The sequence below is a fragment of the Nicotiana tomentosiformis genome, chromosome 12, assembly GCF_000390325.3.
Source record: "Nicotiana tomentosiformis chromosome 12, ASM39032v3, whole genome shotgun sequence".
NCBI lineage: Eukaryota > Viridiplantae > Streptophyta > Magnoliopsida > Solanales > Solanaceae > Nicotiana > Nicotiana tomentosiformis.
In genome coordinates, this window is record NC_090823.1 from 110,909,084 (window position 1) to 110,917,618 (window position 8,535).

Sequence of the window (8,535 nt, forward strand, 5' to 3'; positions counted from 1 at the left end):
AAAGGTCGTGATGGCGCCCAACGTCACGGTTAGGCCAGCCAAACCAGTAAATTAAACATACATCAATCATTTTTAATAATGTTCTAATAAAAGAAAATAGAAAAGATACTGATTAATTTAAATCCAAGAAAAATAACCAACTCCCAATTCTACCAATGTGTGTGCCAAGACCCGGTGTCACAAGTGTATGAGCATCTAGTAGATTATTCAAAACTCCAAATAATGTCTGAAATAAAATAGACAGAATACAAATACAAGAAGAGGCACTGGTAGCTGCAGAACGGCTCAGAAAAGCAGCTCACCACTAAGCCTAAGGATAACATGAGTGTGCAATGATAGGTCCTCCACTAGTGCCTGTCTCAGATCCTTCACAAAAAGTGCAGCAAGTGTAGCATGAGTACGTAAACAACGTTTACCCAATAAGTATCAAGCCTAATCTCGAAGAGGTAGAGACGAGAGGTCGATTTTGACACTCACTAAGGGTCAATAGTAATAATTGAAATAACAAAATAGAATATTTAAATCAACATGATTCACAGAATTTACAATAATTAAACTAACCAACATAATTAATTAAATTCCTTCAAATACAATAATTTCCTATCTATTAATTAAATTCACAAGCGGCAATTAAAACATCAAGGTATCATGTAATTATTATTATTATTAGGCACGATTTTTGCCGAGATCGTACGGCCCGTTCCAGAGTGTCGTGTACACTGCCCGTTCCAGATGCCAAATTAAGCCTACATGATCGCAACCCCATTCACGCGATCGCGTAGAACAAAGTCACCTCTGCCCAAATTACCCTACGCAATCGCAGATGAACTTACGCGATCGCGTATAAGGAAATCAGAAGAAAAATACTAGCAGTTATCAGCAATCCCCCAAAGGCTAAAAATGATCCGTTAGACGTCTGAAACTCACCCGAGCCCCTCGGGACCTCAACCAAATATACCAACAAGTCTTAAAATATCATACGAACTTAGTCGAGCCTTCAAATCACATCCAACAACACTAAAACCACGAATCATACTTCAATTCAAGCTTAATGAAACTTAAAGCTTCCAACTTCTACATTAAATCAAGTTCGATTGATCTCAAATTTTTCACACAAGTCATAAATGACATAATAGAGCTATGAAAACTTTCGGAATTGGATTCGACCCGATATCAAAAAGTCAACTCCTCGGTCAAACTTCCAAACTTAAATTCTTGTTTTAGCCATTTCAAGCCTAATTTAACTATAGACTTCCAAATAAAATTCCGAACACACTCCTAAGTCCAAAATTACCATACGGAACTATTAAAACCGTCAAATCCCGATTTCGGGGTCGTTTTCTCAAAATGTTGACCGAAATCAAACTTAGCATTTTAAGGCCAACTTAAGGAACCAAGTGTTCCGATTTCAACTCGAACACTTCCAAATCCGGAACCAACCATCCCCGTAAGTCATAAATTAATAAAAGCACATACATGGAGTTTTATTTAGGAGAACGGGGTTCTAAAAGTTAAAATGACCGGTTGGGTCATTACATTCTCCACCTCTTAAATAAACGTTCGCCTAGAACGGGGTTAGAATTGTACCTGGAGTGCTGAATAAGTGTGGATATCTGCTCCGCATGTTTTCCTCGGCCTCCTAGTCGCTTCCTCGACTGGTTGGCCCCTCCACTGGACTTTTACTGTAGAAATCCTCTTGGACCTCAACTGGCGATCATGTTTATCAACAATGGCAACTGGCTCATCTTCATAACCCAAGCTATTATCTAGCTGAATTGTGTTGAAGTCTAGCACACGTGACAGGTCGGCATGATACTTCTGGAGCATAGATACGTGGAAAACCAGATGAACTCCCGATAGACTGGGAGGCAAGGCAAGCTTATAAGTAACCTCCCCAACTCGTCTCAACACCTCAAATGGGCCTATAAACCTTGGGCTCAATTTCCCTTTTTTCCCAAATCTCTTGATTCCCTTCATCGGCGAAACTTTCAAGAGAACTTTTTCACCCACCATAAATGATAAATCATGCGCTTTCTGATCTGCGTAACTCTTATGTCTGTATTGTGTTGTACGAAGTCGCTCCTGAATCAACTTTATCTTTTCCAAGACATCTTTCACCAAATCAGTACCATATAACTTAGCCTCACTGGGCTCAAACCATCCGATGGGCGAACGACATCGCCGACCATATAAAGCCTCAAATGGAGCCATATCGATGCTGGATTGGTAATTGTTATTATAAGCAAACTCGGCCAAAGGCAAGAAACGATCCCACTGACCTCCAAAGTCAATCACACATGCCCTGAGCATATCCTCCAAAATCTGAATTGTCCGCTCTGACTCCCCGTCGGTCTGCGGATGAAAGGTTGTGTTGAGCTCTACACGAGTCCCCAATTCACTATGTACTGCTCTCCAGAAATGTGAAGTAAACTGAGGGTCTCTGTCTGATATGATCGAAATTGGCACACCGTGCAACCGAACTATCTCTTGAATATAAATCTAGGCCAACCTCTCTGAAGTATACGTAGTCACAACAGGAATAAAGTGTGCCGACTTGGTCAACCTGTCGATAATGACCCAAACTACATCAAACTTTCGCAAGGTCTGCGGCAAACCAACTACAAAGTCCATAGTAATGCGTTCCCATTTTCACTCTAGTATCGTCATCTGCTGAAGTAGGCCACCTGGCCTCTGGTGCTCATATTTAACTTGCTGGAAATTTAGACACCTAGCTACATACTCAACTATATCATTTTTCATTCACCGCCACCAATAATGCTGCCTCAAGTGACGATACATTTTTGTAGCACCTGGATGAATAGAATACCGAGAACTGTGTGCCTCTTCTAGGATCTTTTTCCTCAGTTCATCCACATTAGGAACACATAGATGATCCTGGAGTCACAGAACACCATCTGCGCCAATAGTAACTTCCTTGGCACCACCCCGTAGTACCGCTTCTCGAAGAACCATTAAGTGTGGATCATCACACTAGCGAGCCTTGATCTGCTCAAATAGTGAAGACTAGGCCACAACACATGCAAGAATTCGGCCGAGCTCTGAAATATCCAACCTCACAAGTCTGTTAGCCAAGGACTGAATATCCAAAGCTAATGGCCTCTCCTCTGCTGAAATGAAAGAAAAACTACCCATACTCTCCGCCTTTCTACTCAAGGCGTCTGCAACCACATTTGCTTTGCCCAGATGATACAGGATAGTAATATTATAATCTTTTAGCAACTCAAGCCATCTGTGTTGTCTCAAATTTAGGTCCATCTGCTTGATTAAATGCTGCAAATTGCGATGGTCAGTGTAAGCCTCACAAGACACCACATAAGTATAATGCCTCCAAATATTAAGAGCGTGAACAATCGCAACTAACTCCAAATCATGCACCGGATAATTCTTCTCGTCGGGTTTCAGCTGACGTGAAGCATATGCAATAACTCAACCTTCCTGCATCAATACACAACCCAAGCTAACACGTGAAGCATCACAATACACTATATACATCCCCGAACTGGAAGACAACACTAATACTGGTGTTGTAGTCAATGCTGCCTTGAGCTTCTGAAAGCTCACCTCACAATCATCGGACCATCGGAACGGAGCACCCTTATGTGTTAATTTGGTCAAAGGTGCAGCAATAGATGAAAAACCCTCCACGAACCGACGATAATAACCTGCTAAACATAGGAAACTCCTGATCTCAGTCGCCGAAGTGGGACGATGCCAATTCTGAACTGCCTCAATCTTTTTGGGATCAACCTTAATGCCCTCGCCTGATGCAATATGCCCCCCAAAATGCTACAGACTCTAGCCAGAACTCACATTTGGAGAACTTAGTATGTTGCTCGTGCTCCTCCTTACTGCGCGAGTAAATTAAAATGTCATCAATGAAGACAATGACAAAAAAATTAATATATGGCATGAATACCCTGTTCATCAAATCCATAAACACTGTCGGGGCATTAGTTAAACCGAAGGACATCACTAGAAACTCATAATGACCAAATCTAGTCCGAAAAGCAGTCTTCGAAACATCCGAATCCCGAATATTCAACCGATGGTACCCCGACCTCAAGTCGATCTTAGAGAACACCCTAGCACCCTGCAACTGGTCAAATAGATCATCAATACGCGACAACAGGTACTTGTTCTTAATAGTGATTTTGTTCAATTGACGATAATCAATACACATTCGCATTGTTCCATCGTTCTTCTTCACAAATAATACCGGTGCACCCCAAGGCGATACACTCGGTCTGACGAACCCTTTGGCTAGTAACTCCTCAAGCTGTTCTTTCAATTCTTTCAATTCTTTCGGAGCCATACGATACAGTGGGATAGATATATGCTGGGTATCTGGAGCCAAGTCAATACAGAAATCAATATCACGATCAGGTGGCATACTTGGATGATCTGAAGGAAATACATCGGAGAACTCCCGAACTACAAGCACTAAATCAATAGCCGGAGTCTCTATAGTAGTATCCCGAACATAGGCTAGATAAGCGAAACAACCCTTCTCAACCATGTGTTGAGCCTTCATAAAAGAAATAACCCGATTAAATGCACTAACAGACAAACCCTTCCACTCCAGCCTAGGCAATGCTGGAATAGCCAAGGTAACAGTCTTGGCATGACAATCTAGAATAACATGATATGGAAATAACCAGTCCAAGCCCAGAATAATTTCAAAGTAGGTCATCTCAAGCAGTAAATGTGAACACCAAATTTTTTACTATATTTAAATTTTTACCACATTCTACTATGTAAATACTTTTAGAAATTTAATATATATATTTATTTAGCTTTGTTACATTATTTTATATAGGGTAAAAATTAAAAATAATTTAAAAGGTAAAATTATTACTATTAGTATTATTTTTATTTTTTTATCTTTATTTTAACATAAAATAAATTTAAAACAAAAGTCAAAAAATTAAATATTTTTTTTTAAATTTTTCGGATGAGAATAAAATAATAGAAAATTAAAAGTATAGAATAAAAAAGTAAAAGTAAAAGTAGGTGAAAATTATTTAATAAAAAAGTAAAAGAAAGTAAAATATTTTAAAAATGAAAGTAAAAGAATGTGTAAATTTTAAAAATGAAAAGAAAAAGAAAGTTGGAATTAAAAAAGAAAAGTAAAAATTTAAAAATAGAAAAGTAAAATAAGTGAAAATTTAAAAAAGACAAGTAAAAAAAGTGGAAAATAAAAAAAAAAAAGTAAAAAAAGTGGAAAATTAAAAAATAAAAGTAAAGAAAAGTGGGGAATTTATTTTTAAAAAGAAAAAGAAAAATGGGAAGTGGGATTTATTTTTTAACTAAAAATAAAAAAATCTGAAAAAATTCCGAAATTCTTTCTATAAATAGAAGAGATATGTGAAGAGAGAGAAAGAGAAGAAAAAAAGAGAGGAGGGAATTGAGAGAATTTTTTTTTTCTTCTATGCTAAGGGAGTTTCTACTCGTGTCACTCTATCTTCCTCTTTCTTTCGAAAAATCTAGCCAAAAAGGAGCAGCAAAACCAGCTGCGAAATAGCTCAAAAACAACTTCAAAATCAGTCCAAAATCAGTTCTGAAACCATTGTTAAAGTGAGGTGATGTTCGAGTTTGCCGGCTCGAGGTTCCGGCGATGTCGCCTTTAGAAGCCTCCAATCTTGGTTCAGATCTATAGCATAAGTATTAAGTCGAATCTCTTCATTGTACTTGGATTTGAGAGCTCACATTTTAAATGAAAATTGCGGTTGACTGACGTCTGTTCTAGCCTCTTTCGATTTATCTTTTTTAGTCGATCTTTTCATTATGTTTGTTCATGAATCTCTGTTTATGTGTTTGCTTGTGGTATTTGTTGAAGAATTTTCATTGGTTCATATCATGATTTGCAATGAGTTTTGATTATTTTGCTGATTATATTTTAGAGTTTATATTTGGTTAATTAGTTAATAAATTAGGCCATGTGATTTGTTTGTAAATATGTCTTGGACCGTGAAGATTTGGCGATTAGTTGGGATTGATTGACATATGATAGTTTAGTTTCAGACTATAATGAAAGAGAAGAATTTGGGCCTCAATAAGCTGAACTTCATCCGACCCAGTATAACAATTATAGCCCTTTTCCTTAAATAATTGAATAAGCTAGCCCGCCTTTTTATAACTAATTTACTACATTTTTCATCAATAATTCCATAATTCTTGGACTTTCCCAATAATCTAAAATCTTAGGAAAATAATCAACTCATGAAACATTCGTAGAATACTTAGGCGGGCTTTTAATTTACTATCGTGATTGTGTACACGTTCGCGTGACATAATTATGATTCCCAAAATAAATCAAGGTACACGTTCGCGCGATTTTGGCCAAACAATCCTTAAGAATAATAAAGAGTGATTAATCGTGTACATGTACGCGTGACATGATTTTAGCGCCCTAAATAAAATGGATTCACGCATACATGATCCGTTTCAAAGATAAATCCATAACGCCATAATTTAAAAGCGGTAAAAGACCAAACGCACATAGGTTCTTAAACATGTAATTAACAATTAAGCCAGATATGATTGAAGCGACCGTATTAAAATCACGGAATCCGGGAATGCCTAACACTTTCTCCCGGGTTAACAGAATTCCTTACCTGGTAGATCATAAATAAGAGTCAATTTCCTCGATTTGGAATTTTAAAGTAAACCAGTGACTTGGGACACCGTAACAAATATTCCAAGTGGCGACTCTAATTTAAATAATCCCATTTCGAATAATGTCACTTTAATTGGAAAAACTTCCCTATCCCCTCGGGAAAAAAAAGGTGTGACAGTAGAAGATCTGCTCTAGTTTCATAACCACAGAATGTAATAATACAGGACCGGTATATCCGATTCACAATAATAGAATCGCCCATAGGAGTGGACACATAAATAGGAGTACTCAAGGACTCACGAGAAACACCCAGGAAATGAGCAAATATAGATGACACATATGAATATGTAGATCCTGGATCAAATAATACTGAGGCATATTTGCCGCAAACAGAAATAATACATGTAATCATGTCATCTGAGGCCTCTACATCTGGTCTGGCCGAAAAAACATAGAACCGAGCTGGAGCGCCAACTGGCTAGCCTCCACTTGGCTGACCTCCACCTCTAGGATGGCCTCTACCCACCTATCCTCCACCTCTTGGTGGTCGGACAACTGGTGCGGTAATCATAGGCTACTGACCCTACTTCACTGGTCTACCCCGCAGCCTGGGGAAGAATCTCCGTATGTGACTGGGATCCCCGCACTCGTAACAACTGGTGCGATAAGCTGCTGACTAGAAGTCTGGCCCTGGTGACCTGAATACCCACTGGAAGAACCCTGAATAGCCGGTGGGCGGTAAGAACTCTCTGGTATAGTACTGAAATAAGGTCGCGCTGGAGGACCCCGAGGAGGCGGTGGTGCTGGATATGGGGACCTACTAGCCTGCCCTCTCACGAACTGACCTATGCCCCCAGACGGAGCACCCCTGAACTCTCCAGAATGCCTAAACCGCTTATCTTTCATAACCTGTTCTCGGCTCCGCTGACACACACCCTCAATCCTCCGGGCTATCTCTACGACTAGCTCATAAGAAGTACCTATCTCAACCTCTCGGGCCATAGTGGCCTGAATGCCAGTATGTAAACCCGCAATAAACCTCTGCACTCTCTCCGCCTTAGTAGGGAGTATCATAAGTGCATGGCGAGATAACTCAGAAAACCTCGCCTCATAATCGGTCACGGACATCTGACCCTGTTGGAACTGCTCAAACTGAAACCTCAACTCTTCCCTATGAGAGGGTGGAATATACCTGTCCAGAAAAATACGGGTGAACCTGTACCAACTCATGGGAGGAGAATCTGCTGGTCTGCCAAGAAGATAAGACTTCCACCATCTATGGGCCCTTCCCTCTAGCTGAAAAGTAGCAAAGTCAACCCCATGAGACTCCAATATCCTCATGTTGTACAGTCTATCCCTGTACCGATCAATGAAGTCTAGGCGATCCTCATTTCACTCACCCCCAAAGACAGGAGGATGTAGTCTAGTCCAGCAGTTCAATAGTTTCTGCGGATCAGCGGCTGCAGCTGGCTTGGACTCAAGTGTAGCTGCTTCCACTGGCTGGGCTCCACCCACGGGTAGTGCACCCTGGGTCTGATATACAGCAGCTGCCTACCCATGAGCCTGTGCGGTAAGGGTCTGTGCTCTCCCGCCGGCCTGAGATATGGCTGGGTCTGCCGGAAATAAACTGGCCTAGGTCATAGTGTCCATGAACCACAACATACGACCCATGACATCCTCGAATCCCAGTGCAGATGTAAAATCCACCGGAGTTGGCTCTGCCACAGGCACCTCGCCTTGTTCCTCAATAACGAGATCCTCTGCTGGATCCATTGGCGACATAATTGGAATAATCTTGGAAGTCCTCGTCCCCTACCACGGAATGGAGCCCTCCCCCGGCCGCTAGCAACTGGGGGAGTAGCTCTTCCCTAGTCTGAATCCTCATTAGAGCGCGTTCT